This window comes from Giraffa tippelskirchi, chromosome 5 (genome assembly GCF_054371585.1).
Source record: "Giraffa tippelskirchi isolate mGirTip1 chromosome 5, T2T-mGirTip1v1.2.pri, whole genome shotgun sequence".
Taxonomy (NCBI): Eukaryota; Metazoa; Chordata; class Mammalia; order Artiodactyla; family Giraffidae; genus Giraffa; species Giraffa tippelskirchi.
The window spans coordinates 100236564-100254268 of record NC_137279.1 but is presented as its reverse complement, the minus strand read 5'-3'; the positions used below and the strand labels follow the sequence as shown (position 1 = coordinate 100254268).

The following is a 17705-nucleotide window of genomic DNA, read 5'->3' as shown; positions in this document are numbered from 1 at the left end:
CCATGACTTCATGGCAGATAGATGGTGAAACAATGGAAACAGTGACAGACTTTATTTTCTTGGGCTCCAAAATCACTGTAGATGGTTACTGCAGCCATGAAATTAAAAGATGCTTGCTCCTTGGAAGGAAAGCTGTAACAAACCCAGACAGTGTATTAAAAGGCAGAGACATCACTTTTCTGACAAAGGTCTGTCTAATCAAAGCTATGGTTTTTCCAGTAGTCATGTATGGAGGTGAGAGTTGGACTATAAAGAAAGCTTAGTGCTGAAGAATTGATGCTTTTGAACTGTAGTGTTGGAGAAGACTCTTGAGAGTCCCTTGGACTGCAAGGAGATCAACCAGTCAATCCTAAAGGAAATCAACCCTGAATATTCATTGGAAGGACTGATGCTGAAACTGAAGCTCCAATACTTTGGCCACTTCATGTAAAGAGCCGACTCATTAGAGAAGACCCTGATGCTGGGAAAGATTGAGGGCAGGAGGAGAAGGGGGCAACAGAAAATGAGATGGTTGGATGACATCACTGACTCAATGGACATGAATCTGAGCAAACTCCAGAAGATAGTGAAAGACAGGGAAACCTGGCATGCTGCAGTCCATGGGGTCACAAAGAGTCAGACAGGACTTAGCAACTGAACAGCAATAGGGCCAGCCTATGCTAAGTGGGAGACAAGATTGTCCCTTGTCCACAAGAGGCTGATATTCTAGTTGCAGAAAAGAGCTGTTCAGATAAAGCACTTAGTATAAAGGCAGTATCTATATGTATTTATCCTCAATGCATAATGATATAATAAAGTGTTAAATTAGGTGAGGAAAACATCATTTGGACAACATGTTCATTAGAGTGATGTCTTTGATATGGTGAAGGGGGCAGGGAAAGGCACATTTACTGAAGGCCTTCTAAGTACCAGGCATCCTCACCTCACAACACTGCAGGGTAGATACTATGTTATTATTTCCATTTTACAGAGAAGAAAATTCAGACTCAGAGAAGTTTAGTAACTTGCCCAAGATTATTCAGTGAATAGGTGGAGGAAAGGTCTGCCTGATGCTAAAGGCCAGGCACTTTCTCCCCATGGCTGTAGAGGAAATTCTCATGAAACCTGTTTACCTGGTCAGAGAAGCGGGGCACAGGGCCCTCCAGCTGGAAGCAAACAGACCTGCAGACGCCACAAGAAGGATGGGCTCCAGCCCTTGAAGGAGAGATTGTCTTTGACCATGACTGTGAGTCCAGCGGGTCCAGCATCATCTGAGGTTTCCAGGAAGAGGCCCAATCATCTTCTCTACGAGTCTTTTAAGGTGGCATTTTGAAAAGTGCTTCTTTTTTGCTTCTCCTGGTAGGCAAGAGGGCAAATGAACAGGCCTTTGAATCTCTCCTCTACTCAATGTGTCTCTGACTCCATCAGTTTCCTTCCCAAGATGCTGGGGTCCAGATGTTTAAAGAGCCACTTCCCTTAGTGCCTATAAGGATAACACATGCAAATAAGTTCTGTCAGCATCTCCTTTCAAGAGTGATGAGTCCCTCTTGCCTCATTGGAGGGTGTTAATGGGTCACTGGAGCCCTGGTTTGTGGGCTGAGGTCACACACTTTTCTGCCAGTGGAGATTCAGACACCATAGTCGTAAGCTGTCCCCTTAAAGACTTTTACTTTTCAGTGGTTAAAATGAGCAAGAACACCCTGTTCCAAGAAGCCAAAAGCAAAAGAAACACAGACTTCCTTGCCCCTGGTACTCTGGTCTATGAATCTCCTCTCAACACATCTTAAGTTTTAGTCCCCAAGAAAAGGCCTGAGTCACAACCAAGCCTTTTCTTGGGCTTAAGGCAGGTGAGACTTTTTAGGATTCCAAAATTAAGAACTCTGTGGTGGGCTTGTACCTGCAGCCTCCACGGAAATGAGAAGAGGAGGAGGAGGAATCCAGGATCAGCCAAGCCTGATGCTCTCCCACTGAAGCCAGGGCGTGAAGACAACAGCTGGATGCAGTGTCACTGGGCCTCTGTGAGTCCAAGGTCCATGCATTGCATCCACAAAAATTGGGACCTTCTTCTGGGAAGCCTTAGAATGGCCTTTGTCCTCTAGATCTGAAGGGAAGTCCTTGAAAGCAAGAAGGCTGGGAATTTTATTTTGGTTAAATTATCAGCAGTGTCTAGAGTGTGCAGTGCATACCCGGAGCACACCTCTCTCTTCTAACAAATTATGCATTCTTGGTCTATCCACACCTACCCACCTCACAAGGACTAAGAAGGGCTTGCTTCTCCTTTATTCTGAAAGATGTTTTCAGTCAAATCCATGGTATCTAGGTGATCTGTTGGCAAGTATCTTAAAATACAAGGTCGAGAAACTTTCCGTCAAATATGCCATTAATGCAAGTGCCTGCAGACACATCACTCAAAGGAGAGGCATTTCCTTGCATGTGAAATGGATATGGCACCCCAGGCCTGTCTTAATAATCCAGCCAATAATAATAAAAAGCAAACTCATGAGCAAAAGTTTTACATCTCCTCCCAAATTAGCGTCCTCTTGGAGTCAAGTTATTAAGCAGGATTAGAGGCATTTAGAAGACTAAGACTCTTCCCTGTTTTCTGTCTTAATTTTCTTTCTCTCCCTCCTCCCTCCCCCCATCCCCAAAAGTTAATATCACGTTCAGACAGCTAAATACTACTCAAGGTAGAAAACACAGGACTCAGAGCAAATAAACTTGTGGTTAGAGTGCTTGGGTCCAGATCTTGACTCTATTCAGCAGCCTTGGGTCCTCTTTTGCCATGTGGGGACCCATCTGGAACATCAGAGTTGGTATGAAGAGTAAGTTGAAGACATTTGAGATTCACTAGGCAGAAAGAAGGCTTCTCGGAGTTTCCCTTATCTGACTAGAAGCAGCAGCTTCTGGGAAATGAGGCTACTATAAATCCCCTCTCCAGGGAAATTTCATGGCCATGAAGAAGACAGAATGATCACTCTACTTGCATAAACAAACATTATTACAAACTTTCTTGTCTCCCATTTGTTCTCCTAAGTACCTGTTTGTCTTTTCTAAGGAAACCTATTTATTCCTTCCATAGAAGTCTTTTCTCCCCTCATCTCTTCTCTAAATTAAATATATAAGCCTCTAACTTTAACCATTTAGTGAGCTAACTACTTTTCTTAGCTCCCCTATGCATTTGGGAAAAAAATCTCTTTTTGTGCTATTAATCTCTTTCGTGAGTTTGATTCACATGACACTCTGCCCACCCCCACTCCCCCAGCCCAAGTACTGAACCTAAAGGACAGAAGACGATTTTTTTCTCCCTGACAGCCACATCTGGTCCACTTTTATAATAAGGACAATGATAGCACCTATCAAACCTATAGATTATCTATATATATATGTTTGGCTTATAGTGAGTGTTAAATAAATATTCTCGCTCATATGTAAAATACATAGAGATCTGTTCTGAAGATCAAAATTAAATTACAGATGGGAGAATACTTTGGAAAGAGAAAAAAGATTAACAATGGAACATGGTGTTATCACCATTATAGTAGCTATAACTATTATGGCCACCATTATTGCCTCCTCTAAGCAAGGCCACCAGGTACGGCCACGCAGGTATGCACTGCACACATCCAAAGTTACCATTCACTTAAAACCATCCCTTTGTACCCGGGAGCACATGACACGTGCTTTTCCAGCAAACCTGTGCTTGCCTCACAGCATCCTCTTCCCAGAGTCTGAGGAACATCACTGTTCTGTAGAGTCATTTATTTACTTATCATTAATTCAGTGAAGGTATACCGGGGACCTACTATGTGTGAGGACAGGGCATACAAAGATAAATGAGAGATAAATTCTGCCCTCATGTTCCCCATGACTGGCGAGAGCCCTGTGTACCAGTAAGCTGTAATGTAATTAGTGCTAAAGTGGACATATGTAGGACAACTGGGCTTCCCTGGCAGCCCAGATGGTAAAGAATCTTCACCCAGTGTGAGAGACCCGGGTTCAATCCCTGGGTCAGGAAGATCCCCTGGAGACGGGAATGACAACCCACTCTAGTATTCTTGCCTGGAGAATCCCATGAACGGAGGAGCCTGGTGGGCTACAGTCCAGGGGGTTGCAAAGAGTCAGACATGACTGAGTGACTAACATTTTCACTTTCATGTATGACAAGGGTACAAGAGATTAGAGAGTTACCAGATTTCCTTCTAAGTGGTGATAGTGGTGAGGTAGAGGCAGAGTGGTGATCAACAAACAGTAGCAAAAAGTGAGAAAGTCCACTTCCCTTCAAAAATGAAAGCCCTTACCATCCATCACCCAAATAAGAAAGAGTCAAATGTCTCTGTAATGGGCCCAGACTGCCAGAAAAAGGCAGTGGGGGATCACTGTTCATGGCAAGAAGGGACTGGCCACTCTGTGGAGAAACTCCATCAAGTCTTTCTGGCAAGAGGAAGGTTCAGAAAGAGCTCTTTTAGCACCAAACTCAGCCCAGCCCCAGCTTTGGGGTATGCGGAGGGGAAGGAGAAGAAGGGAAAGGACTCTATCACTTAAACCCCACATCCAGTGGATTGCAAAAGTTGATTCTGATCTAACATGAAGGCTCAGTTCTCAAATGATAGACCAAAGTCTGTCTGCTCTGGTCATATGGCCTCTCTTTTTATCTGCACGGCCTTTTTCAAAGAAGTCATAACTCAGAGTCAGAGGATTGGAGATAGAATCTCAGCCCTGTCCCTTCCTTGTGTGATCTTGGGCAAATTACTGAGCCTCAACATCCTGGTCTATAAAATGGTCATAATCACACCATCTTCACAAGTTTGTTCTTTGGACACCGTACACCTTTGTTACTCTTGCAAGCTCTGGGATGGAGGTGAGATCTCAGAAGAGAGTCAGAGGCACCAAGGTGCTTTCCATCCCCAGACAGATCTTACATCCCCAGAATTGCCTGCCCACCCTTCTTTCTGGAGACTCTGGGACTTTTCACCCAAAGGAGGTCTTGCTACTGAGCAAGGAGCATTGTACAAGCGACCTGGTGAGCTCAGCCCTTCCCAGGCTGCAGCGCCTTCATTTGTAAAGGAGGAATTCTGAGGCTATCAGAAAGGAAGTCAAATTGTTTTCGGAAAAACAATAGCAAAGTAACTACAAGTCATTAGCTTCCTCCCTGGGGCCAGAAATCAAGCTTGTCTGGGAAGCTGAAAGGATTGGTAGAGCTGTTTACTTAAAGACCTCTGAACAGGACCCATAAATTAATTCCTGAGCATGACTTTCTGGAATGAGAGGAGGTGAGTCATGGAAGTGGGAGAACGCCTGAGAGTGGAGAAGAGATTTTTTATTTGTTCAGGGCACAGCTGAATCCTTGATGCTGGCTTGCCTTTTCTGGTCCTCTGGGTGTGGGTTTCATTTGGATACGCATGTGTCAATGGGCATCTGCCCTCTGACATGGCTCTTAGTAAGTTTCTTCCCAGAGCAGAAAGCCAAAAAGAAAGCCCTGTTCCTGCCCTACCCCTGGAGGCCTCTGGGGAGCCAATTGCTTCTCAATCAGGATGCTCTAGAAATTCCTCCCTGGACAGGAGTGTCCTCATGACTTCTTAGAGGAGTACCCCACAGGTATCAAGGACGCCTGGGAGCTGGGAGGGAATTTAAAAAGATACTGAACCAGATGCAGATACTGAGGCCCCCAGTGGGGAAGCAGTTTGTCCAAGGTCAGCAGCAGAAGCCAGATCTCTCAAAGAATAGAGGAAACCTGGGACTTACTTCTGTAGGGGCTGAACAAGCCAATTAATTGATAATAGATCCTCTGACCTCTGCAAGGGCATTTGGCTGAAAGTCCCTGGAGCTTAACTTACTCAAAACTAGCAAAAAGACAAGATTTCCTGACCTCTGTAGGTCCTGAAACAACTTGTCTCTGAGAACTAGAAAATGATTCTAGATCCAGGAGGTTTTTGAAAGGAGATGCAAAACTTTTGCTCTTAAGCTGTTTTTAAACATCTTTGACCAAATCATGAGCTTGATGGTTTAGAGTTTAGCCGGAGGGTTTTAATTGAATATTACACTCATGAACCTCTAGAAGACTTATGGTGGGCTTCATGGGGCTGAGAAGCTCCTATATCCATACACAAAGGTTTAGGGGAAGAGGGACCATGTTCTTGATCTGATTCACAAAACACTCTTGCCTCAGAAAAGGGCAAAGATCATTGCTCTAGGTCTAGAAGGTCAAGAAAGGTTATTTGCCACTAACCTCCAAAGTAATTGAAATGACTGACAAATCTAACAGAGGCCAACATGTTGTCCCTTTCCCCTGACCTAGAAGTATGTTAGCAAACAGGACAAAATCTGTCCCATTGACATGAGGTGAGTTTTTCTGCTCAAGGTCTGGAAAGGCCCTATGAGATCAGCTTGACCACTGCTTCCTTTTTATAACTTTAAACTTGCACAGCTAGCCAAGACCAGCATCCAACTTTCATCACACCTTATCCAGCACTCTTTCCACTGCCTCATAAGGTTTCCAAGTGTTTATTAAGCAGCTTCTGGATGGTCATGAAATTGTCCCAAATGCTAGAGGAGCTTCAGGATTACGAAGTCCAACTCTTACCTCAATGAATTTGTAAATGTGTTGGGAAAATGAATAAAAGAATTATATGTTCCTTAAGCTTCTCCCAACAATTAAGGAAAAGTACATAAGTGTACTACTAGTCAAGGTTCTGCAGAGAAACAGAACCAATAGGACATATAGAGATAGAAAGACGTATAAGAAAAGATCTAATATAAGAATTGGCTCACAAAATTATGGAAGCTAAGATATGCTGCAATGTGTCATCTGCAAGCTGGACAACCAGGAAGGCCAGTGGTATAGTTCAGTCTGAGTGCAGAGGCCTGAGATGCAAGGGAGCCGATGATGTGACTCTCATACTAAGGCTGAAGTTGGGGTAGGGAGTGGGGATGGTACACTAGTATAGGTCTCAGAAGCTGAAGGCCCAAGACCCAATGTCCAAAGGCAGGAAAAGATGGACATCCCAGCTCAAGAAGAAAGTTCAGACTTCCTCTGCCTTTTTCTTCTATTCATGCTTTCAGCAGACTGGATAATGCCAGCCCAGAATCAACTGCTAATCTCTTCTGGAAATATGCTCATAGACATATCCAGAAATAAAGTTTTACCAGTTATCTGGGCATCCTTAGCCCAGTCAAGTTGGTGCATGAAATTAAAATAAGAGAAATTCTGGGGAAGACAGAAATCACTAGCACAACTGCTAGATCCCTGGACAGTTCTAGCCAGCTTGACCCATGAGAAGTAATATTCATTCAAAAATTAGTTATTGGTGCTGATCTCTAAGATCCCTTTCAGTCTTGAAAACCCTTTGACTGTGTTCTGGACTCTAACAAATGAAGCATAAGCCAGATGATTTGTTCATAAGTTTGTAATCTTTTACAAACTAATAGGGATTGTTGGAATAATTAGTGAATTAAGGGAAAAGGGACAAAAATGGCTCCAAACTGAAAATGGTTGCCCCCTAAAAGTTCCAATGTGAATTGTTGGTGTGGAATTTGGAGCATATTTTCCCACAGAAATAATGTTGTAAAGGGTAGTTAGCTTCCCAAACTAGGCCCAAAATGTTTATTTAAGAACTAATGTTTAACTACAGAGCTGAGAATACCTAGTTAAGATGATCTCTGGATGGGAAATAATGATACCAAATTCTTACTGGAGACACCAGGAGTACATCTCACACTTTAGAATTTCAGACTCAAGAATCTCTACCCTATACCTACATCAAGGATACACTCCTCCTACCTCTCTCTTTTCATAGGAAAGGGTAATTGCATTTTATTGATCATCTAACTTTCTTATGGCAAGGACCGACCTCCTCCTCCTTTCATAAACCAATCCCTGAGCCCAAATACCAACAGAAAGCTTTATTTTTTCAAAACTTTATAGTATTTTCCTAATTATGAAAAGTAACAGAGTACTGGGCTTCCCAAGTAGCTCAGTAGTAAAGAATCCACCTGCCAATGCAGGAGATGTGGGTTCAATCACTAAGTTGGGAAGACCCCCTGGAGAAGGAAATGGTAACCCACTCCGGTATTCTTGCCTGGAAAATCCCATAGACAAAGGAGCCTGGAGGGTTGGAAAAGACTTGGACACAACTTAGCAACTGAACAACAACAGCAATAGTGTATTATTGTAAAAAATTAATGATACAGAAAAAGTATCAACAGGACTTAAAATCACCTGTAACCACTGTTAAAATATTGGTATCTCTATTTTAGCCACCATATTCTTATCCCTATAATTTTTTTTTTTTACAAAATTAGAACTGTATTATGAAAACTGCTTTGTAGTCTTTTTTTTTATACTTAACAGTATGTCAGGGACATTTTCTATGTCAATAGTTTACATCTTCTTCACCTTTTTAATGATTATCTAGAGTGTAGTGAAAGAAAATGGCACTCAAAGGTAATTTAATGTATTTGTGCCTTTCTCTCTGCGAGGATGTTAGCACTGCACTAGAATTCCCAAAGCTGAGCATCTGTGCGGGACCTTCTAGACTGATTCCAGCAGATATGTCCCCACTATTGCTAAGTCCTTGGGTTGCATAATTTCTTACTCTGTAGATTTAACAACGTTCCTTTAATGACATTATTGGGCATTTCAACTCTTTTGTTAATATAAACATCACCATTTTAATTTCTAAGACAAGGTAATCTGGTGCTGCTGACATATTCTGCTGTCTGCCCCAAATAAATTACTCCATGTGATTCCTAGCCCTCATTTCAAAGCCTCGCAAACAACTCATGGGAAAAAGCAGAATTTCTGAACAAAGCAATTCAAAACAAAACAAAAATTACTAGCCTCCCCTATTCAACAACCCCTTCCCCACCACATACATAACACACAAAAGGAAGTGTCTGAGTGAGTGGTGAAACATTGGGGGAGATAAGGGTGACCTTGACCAATCCTGAGAAAATCCTTCAAACATCTTGAGAGATTACTTCTGTGGGTAAACAGAAGTAGACATTTAAATCCTGAACAGCGAAAACAAGCAGCTCTTGCCACTGCCATCAGGCCTGCTGCCCTCAAAACTACCAGCCCTACCCATGTTTCTTGAGCTCCCACACATTCTTGGGACTGAGGTATCAGCTCTGCCTGTGGCGGTGAAGACAGGAGAGAAAGGCCAGGGCTGATGGGACCGTGAGAGGCTGGGGAGAAACGTGCTAACCATGGACTCGGGAGACCTGAGTTCGGGTCCTAACTGACACTTAGAGAGCAGAGTGGCCTTGAGAAGTCACTCATACTCTTTGGCGCTCACTTTTCCATCTTGGTTAAAGGAAGGAATTGGGTCGAATTACATTCGCTATTCCTTCCAGCTCTAAAATTCACCGTCACTATGATTCTAAGTGATTGGTTCTCTCCATACCAAGCCAAAGCTTGGAAGAAGTTGGAGTTTGTCTTGGATGCCCAACCATTCTGCTCTTGGAGGTGTTCCCCTCCCAGCAGTCTGGGAGCCCAAAATATGTTCTTAGACCTGTTTTATTCCAGATGGTGGCACTGTGTTGAGAACTCAAGTTTACTCCGGATAAGGACAATAGAAATGAGCATATGCTTGGAAGTGTATTCTATTTAGGATGCTTTCAGCTGTTAGTTACAGAAAATCCAGGTACAGTCGACCTCATACACCACTACACTGTGGGAAAGTATAGGGAGCGTTAATGCTAATGGATAGCTCTATCACCGATCCATTTATTTATTCATTCGTTCCATCATCCATCTGTCTAGTTTTTAAAATGCACAAAGTTTGGTACTGTACTGAGAACTATATATTTAAGTGACTCAAACATAACATGTAGACCAAAACTTAGTGGTATAATAAAGCTCCAGATGCTCCTAGACTCTTCTGAGAATCAACTGGGTGATGTTACCAGAAGGGAGACCCACAGGCATGGAGAACTAGTTGGAGGAGAAATGCTATCTTGGTTTAGATGGCTAAGTCTACAAGGACATTTTGATACCCAAGGAGCCCATCTGGATTGAGGGGGGCTGGGCAAAGCATGCTGAAAGGAGTTGGTAAAGACTATAGAAGGGATCCAGTTGGAGCTCTGGTCTAGAAGAATATAGAATAGAAATCAGGAACCATGCATGTCAGCGTCTATTCACCTACACACAAGCATGCCAAGAGAGAGTCTCACTCACTTCCAGGTCTGGCTTATTGACTATGGGCCTGCAAGAGGCCACATCATGATGGTTGAAGCACAGGTTGACCTGAATAGGATGGGACCTTGACAGATGACTTCAAACAGCTACTGATAATGATACCAACTAACACTAAAAGTGCCAGACAGTGACCTAAGTCCTTAATATACGTTAGCTCATTTAATCATCATAAGAACTGTGGTGTTATATCCCCATTTTACAGAGGAGGAAAGCAAGGACAGAGATTTTGTCCAAGTTCATCCAACATTTCCGTGATTGAGCTAGGATTTGAATCCAGGCAGTCTGTTTTCAATGTCTGTTCACTCACCACAAAATAAATTACATGACAAAATAAATTACAAGCAAAATAAATGTGAGAAGGGCTGCAGTAGAGTTAAGATCAGAAGACTGTAGGAACTGAAAAAGGAGTAAGTAATAAAAGTGCCAGGGAAGCTCCCCAAAGGAGGTGACGTGATGATGTCTTGAAGAGTGAGCAGAAGTTTTCTAGACAGAGGAATGGGAGCAGTCCACCCCAGGCAGCATGAGCTAAGACCTGAGGTGAGAAAGGAAACTGGCATTTTTGAAGACCAAAAAATAATTCTACAACAGCTGGACTGAAAAGTTCATGGGAGCTTGGCTTGCAGAGAAGCCAGAGTGTGGGGCCAGATTGTTAAGAGCTTTGCAAACCACATCAGTTTGTTCTGCAACAGCAGGGAGCCAAGGAAGGAGATGAGTCAGGACTCCTCCAGTTTTCAGAGATCTGCAGGATGATTTTTTGGTTGTCTTATCCTGGATCACACCCAGTGTAAAATCACTTCTGCTTTGGCCACCAGGTAGAGCTCAGGGCTGGGCAACTTCAGTCCTACTGCCAGGCCAGGGTTGGAAGGTGAGGGATGACAGAGCCAGGCAGGACACCCCATCTGCTTTCCACCAGAGAAAGCTGTTTATCCTGGGAGCCCTGAATCCAAGAAAATCCAAGTAGGGGCCAGCACTTATTTTCCTTAAAATCTCTGTACAGATCTCAAAGAACACAGTCCCTCAGTTGGAAGGCTCCCTTCTTAAGCGGAAGGATGAAGAGACAATGGAACTTGACTTTCCCCATAACATGAATAATACCAATCCACCAGTCTATTCTTGTTCTTATTCTCTCCCAGACACACCTGCAGACTGACCAAACATAATGCATCTGTCAGATCACATGCTGTGTCTCTACATTCAAGGGTCTGTAGGTTTAAGAGCTCTCAGACCACCTGTTTCTTGGTGTCTCTGCTGACCATTGGGAAAAAGGCTACAGGAGGTCCTGCAGCCTCAGGGGCAGAGTGACGCCATCACAGGAATAGCAATCCAACAGCAGCCCCAAAGCCTTCCAAACAAGGCATGTCACAAAGAAGTTGAAACTCAACTCAAATGTAAGCTTTGTCACCAGGTGGCTGTATGACTTGGGCAAGTCCCTTAACCTCACCAAGCCTCAATATCTCCATGGCAAAAAAAAAAAGTTGGGGGGGGGTGTTTTTGTGCATATGTGAAAAAGCTATTCTGGCTCTGACAAATTCATCACAATACTATACCAAACTAATGTGTTCCAAATTGCGAAGTGCCACGCAACTGATGTTATTATCAATCAGACTCTTGCTTTCCATGCTGTGGGGAAAACTATTCCTAAAAGAGGAAACCACGCAGTCTTGTCGGTGGCATGTCAACAACCAGAAACAGCCTAGCACAGGGCTGTGTCCATGATTCTAGAGCCAAGCAGGCAGAGCAGGCAACAGGCAAGATGTATACCCACTTCTGCACAAGCCAGGGTGGAGCACAGCAGGGAGAGGAGAGTTTTCCCAACAGCTATTGTGCCCAGGGCCCTCATGCGTCATCATCCTCCTGACCCCAGTCTCCATTCTCAGCCCAGGTGATGGAGTCTGGCTCATAGGTGCTGGGGTCCAGAAGTTGTGGCACAGGTCCTTCCTGAGGATGTGGGCAAATTTTAACACAAAGCCTTAAAAGATGTTTGTGGTTTATTTTTGATAAAGTAATGAGGCAGGCCAGTTAAAGACTGGCTGTTTCCAGCTTGATCAGTCTGGCCCACAAACAGTGGCTTACAGAGGAAGCAGGGCTGAGCCTGCGGGAAAGAAGGAAAGGAGGAGAGCATCATTATTTGAAAGGTTGGCATGAAGAGGAGGATTTAGCTCATTCTGGGCAGCTATAGAGCCTGGAGCTAGGACCTGAGGAGGGAATGAGGGGGAGGAAGGGGGCCAACAACTTACTCTTACTAGGCATCTAAGTGCTTCCAACACATAATCTTCACAACAATACCATGAAGTGGTGACTATTAAATATTATCAACCTCTGTTTTAAAGATGAGGAAACTTAGGCATAGAGGTTAAGCAGCTTGACCAAGCTACACAGCAAGTAAATGACTGAGCCAGGCTCCAAACATTCTGGCCCCAGGGTCCTAGAAAGGTTTTCTGTCCCCGGTGGCTCAGACAGTAAAGAATCTGCCTGCAGTGCAGGAGACCCAGCCTCAATCCCTGGGTTGGGAAGATCCCCTGGAGGAGCGCATGGCAACCCACTTCAGTATTCTTGTCTGGAGAATCCTATGGACAGAGGAGCCTGGCGGTCCATGGGGTCGCAAAGAGTTGGACACAACTGAGCGACTAACACACTTTCTTTGCTATGAGGAAGTACTTTTAGAGTTTACCAATTTAAAGAGAGAGGTGTTTTATGGAAGGATTTAAGCCAAGGCTAAAGGGCCATTTTCAAGTAATGCTGGTTCAGTAAAGTTTCTTGTCAAGAAGTATCAGAAACTAACACTTCCTACTTTTAGCCAGAGGAGGAGAAGAGAAAGTAGAAGGAGAAGGAAAAGGAGAGGTAAGAGGAAGAGGAAGAACAAAATGAGGTGGGGGGGGCACATTTGTTGGCAGAGTGTTGGGAGAGGAATGCAGAATAAAAGAATCTTCTGCAGCTCCAGATTCAAGAAGGACCAGACTAGGACTGCCCTAGGATCCAGGGAGCAGGAGCTGATTAACCACTTCTTTGGGGGCACAATTATCTGAGTAAATCAGCTTTAATGCTTTCTGTCTTTTTCTCATTCTGCTCAAGATTCAAATTCCAGGGAAATAGCATTCGCTCAGCCAAGCCTTGGAAAAGATTAATGATATAAATCACTAATGTTTATGGTGTGTTTATTTTCTACCTGGCACTGTTCTAAGCACTATATTTATGCATATTTTCTTCTCACAGTAACCCTGTGAGGCAGGTACTATTCTAATGAAGAAACTTTGCCGCAGAGTTTGAATTAGCAGTCTAAATTTGCACAAATGGTCTAGTGTCAGGGCAGGGTTTCAAGCCGAGGCAGCGTGGCACCCCCTTGCTATACTTCCTAAAATATCAACAGGGAAAGGGCAGGGCCCCCAAAGCAGAATTTTGGTGTTGATGGAGAAGAGGGGTGGATGCTAAGAGATAAAATCTACAGATGCTTCCTCATGGCACAGCCCTGACAGAGGGAAAAGGGAAGACTCCTGAGCTGACTTTAGGCCCGAGTTCCACATTCAAGTTTCCATCCTTACCCTCTGGCCATTGCAAGTAGAAGATGAAAAAGTCAAGGAGCAAAAAATAAAAAGGAAAAAATCAAATAACTAAAGGAATGGATAAAATATAGATATAAGAAAATAATTTCTGAATGAGAAATTTTTCAAATGACAAAATCCTAAGAGAACAAAAGGCATGCCTGTAAAGGATAACTTGAAAGGTAACAAAGAAAAGATTCAAAATACTGAAGAACTTTGAGAAACTGAAATTAATTGAAGCAGAGAGGCCAATTTCTCATAAACATTAAAGACTTAATGTGAAGCTCTAAGTATCACAAGAGGCTGGACCCCATTGTGGTTCAGGGTGAGAGTTTGGAGTCAGGCTGCAGGAATTAAATCCTGACTCCAGCAGGACTGTGTCACCTGGAAAAGCTGTGTCGCCACCAAGTTGTGTCACCCTGGAAAAGTTACATAGTCTCTCTGAGTCTCCGTGTCCTTATCTGTAAAATTCTAATAATGCCTATGTCAGAGGAATGTTGAGAGGATTAAACGATGAGTCAAGAATGTGTTAAGCACAGTGTCTGGCACAGAGCAGGTGCCTCCTAAATATTAGCTACTTGACCACTATATGTTAGCTCCCATGAGTCTAACGTGATCTTGGGACAGGGACACATGAATACCTGTGGTTGGGTACCTAGAACCAGCCCGTCCTCGGGAATCATAAGTAGAGACCCTGGAACAGCAGGAATCTGTTATCCTGCATGGGATGAAGGAGGGCCCCTCAACAGGTGGATGATCAGTGTGAGGATGAACATCCCGGGAGTCTGAGAGCGTGCATGTGGAACACCAGAAATGAAGCTCTGAGACAACATTCTACCTAGGCTAGAACTTCAAGAACTCCTCTTTGTATAGCTCTCAGAAAACCCCTTTTGAAGTTTCCAAGGAGCAGAGAACAGAACTCTGGGTTGGCAATCAAGAGCCCTGGCTTCCGACTTCTGCTAATGTCAACGAGGCTCTGGGGTCCTGGTTAAACTCATTTATACTTTGAGGGTTTCAACTTCCTTGTCTGACAAGGTGGGGATAATAGTATCCACCTCAAACCCCTGGGGTGAAGATTAAATGAGGTGATGCCTATAAAGCCCTGGGAACATGGTAGGCACTGAATAAATGTCTCCTACCTCCCATCCCTTGTTAGAATACAATAATACATCAACCAGACAGTCCATGGGAGCCAGAAGAGTATGGTAAGTGGGTGCTTTTTTGAATTCAATTCCCAGCACATCCCTGTGTTCTAGTGAATCCGGATCTTTAGCTAGTCTCACAGTCTGGAATGGCCTTTTCACCCCACCCCATCCTACAGGCCAATCTCAAATATCACCACCTCAAGCATTTGTGTCTGGAAATTCCCTCAGCACGTGACTTGTTCTCCAGTTTTGCACTTATCTCCTGGCGCTTTGTGCTGTAATTAGTTCTTGAAGGCAGAGAGAATGTCTTATTCACCTTGGTGATACTCACAGTCTAGGCTGCATCACACTTTTCTTCTGTTTAACTCTTTACTTTCCTGGGGATCTGGGAGCCTCCTGTTCCCTCAATTCTTATCTCCATCTGGAACAACACCGAGGGCCTTCACTTTGGTCCCCCTCAGTCCTCCCCAAGAAGGGAGGAGGGGATGATTTCATTGGGAAATTTGGCAACAAAGATTGGGCACTCAAGGCTGACTTACCCATTCAGCACAGTGGTGAGAGTCCACAATACTTTTAGGGGCCCACTCTAAATCTAAAAAATGGTTTAATTTTTTTTAATTAAGAAAAAAGACAAATGTTTAGGTTAGGTCAAATAAAGCATTTAAAATATGATATTAAAATCTTCATCTATATGCCAATGCACATATAATTTAGAAATTTCCCAGGTGGCTCAGTGGTAAAGAAACTGCCTGCAATGCAGGATCCACAGGAGACATGGGTTCAAATCCTGGATGGGGAAGATCTCCTGGAGCAGGAAATGGCAACCCACCCCAGTATTCTTGCCTGGAGAATCCTATGGGCAGAGGAGCCTGGCAGACTATAGTCCATAGGGTCGCAAAGAATTGACTGAACATGCACGCGTATATAATTTTTAATATTTTGTATGGGGAAAAAGGGTCCCCAAAGGTCAATGTGCCTTTACCCACATGAGTCATCATCCAACTCTCTGGACATGGGTAGCTCAGCCCCTCCCTGCCTTCCTCTGGGAGAGCTGCCTTGCCTGTGGACAGGAAGCAAATATTTAGCCTGCTCCTCCTGTATCACCATTTGACAGGGGCAGAGCAGCCAGCACTGGTGGGTGACTGGGAAGTAAGGCCCAGTGTTGCTATATACCCTAAGCTATAAGCCTTCATCTCATCAGTAAGAAAGGGCATGATGATTTTATTCCTCCTTGTCCCTCCTTGCCTTTTCTCTCATTTTTCCTAATGTGGGCAGAGAGTGGGGATGTCATTTATTAGGCCCCTTGAGATCACTATATTGATCCTTTAAAATTCAGCAGTCTCCAACTTTTTGGCACCAGGGACTGCTTTTGTGGAAGACAATTTTTCCACAAACCAGGGGATGGAGTGAGTGATGGTTTGGGGATGATTTAAGCTCATTACATTTACTGTGCATTTACTTCTATTATTGTTACATCAGCTCCACCTCAGATCATCAGGCATTAGATCATGGAAGTTGGAGACCCCTGCTTTAAATGTTCTTATCAGGTAAGTGTGATCTTTACTCAACAGATGAAAATACTGAAGAACAGAGTTTAAAGAATTTAGTCGAGATGAAGCCTTTAACAAATGGGTTTAGAACCCAGACTTTTAGACTCCAAAGTTAAAGTTCCTTTTTCCCACTGCATTCTGTAGTCAAGGATCAATAAATGAGTGTTGAAATGAATCGAAAGGGTAAGAGCATGTTTACCAGGCACCATAGAACTTAGCTGAGTTTTTTCAAAATTGTTGGCTTGTCAATTATAAGCTTCAGATGAAACCTTGACTTTCACCATTCCCTTAATAAACACTTTATAAAGTTCTGATCCATTTTCCTGTCTTGAAGAAGCCCCATCAGATTTCATATATTTTGATACTAACCTTCTGCTATCTTTGCCAGGAAGAGATTAGGGAAAGAAATCCTTTATTTGTCAGAATGTTTAGAATAAAATATAATGTTTGATTTTCATAGAGATGGGTAGAAATATGAATAATCATGCACTGTTTAAAAACTTCAATTTCTATTCCAGTAGGCCAACACTCAAGATTAGCCCTTTCTAGTATCTCTGGCCTGCAGACTTCCACACTGAGCCTTGGAAAGAAGCTTTGGGATGAAACTGATGAATGGCTGTGCTTGTGCTATTATTACAAAAGGAATCTGTTTCCTCTCAAAGGCCCAGTAGATCACTGATCAAGTTTAGAATCTTCCAATATTTGCCAAAAGAAATATTTTGGAGAGGAAAAAACCTCCCACTCTCCTTACCAGATGGAATTTCAAGACTGTTGGGGAACACAAAAAAAGGATTTGCAGAAGGAACATCCCTGATTTCCATAATGAGTTTACATGTGTTTGTGCCTCACCTTGTTCCTACCCACCAACTCCAACTCATGTTAAGCCTGAATCACCCAAGAATCTGCAGCTCCTTAACAACAAAGATTCAGACAAGGTGCTGGGTAAGCCAGATTATGTTTTCTAAGCTAGACTTATGTTCACAAACTATTCTAGAATGTGGTTTCACACATACAGGTGAACCATCTGGCCAGCCTGGGTTAGCTGTCTTTGCTGTGAGTGCTATAAACCTTGCATCTTCTCTCATTCCTGTTTCACAGATGTAATCAACTCTCTTTTGTCTATTCTCCCTAGTAGCCTATGAGCTCCATGAAGGAAAGGACAATGCCTGCCTGATTTACAGCTCTGAGCACAGTGTGTGGCTACACAGATCAGAGGGTAAGTGCATGGGTTCAGGGGAAAGATAGACCTGGGTTTGAATTCCACCGAGCTACTTACTCATTGTGTAACTTAGAGAAA

The 17705-nt window shown here is 43.4% G+C and overlaps 1 long non-coding RNA gene across 1 annotated transcript in view; it reads left to right on the top strand.

Annotated features, from left to right (window-relative positions):
• The window catches only part of LOC145507770 (uncharacterized), a 32320-nt gene extending 14970 nt beyond the window's left edge, over positions 1 to 17350 (top strand). The window contains exons 5-6 of the long non-coding RNA XR_014055111.1: positions 16338 to 16405; positions 16927 to 17350. This is a non-coding gene — a long non-coding RNA (uncharacterized LOC145507770). The remainder of the gene's footprint in view (positions 1 to 16337; positions 16406 to 16926) is intronic.
• The last annotated feature ends 355 nt before the right edge of the window (positions 17351 to 17705 follow it).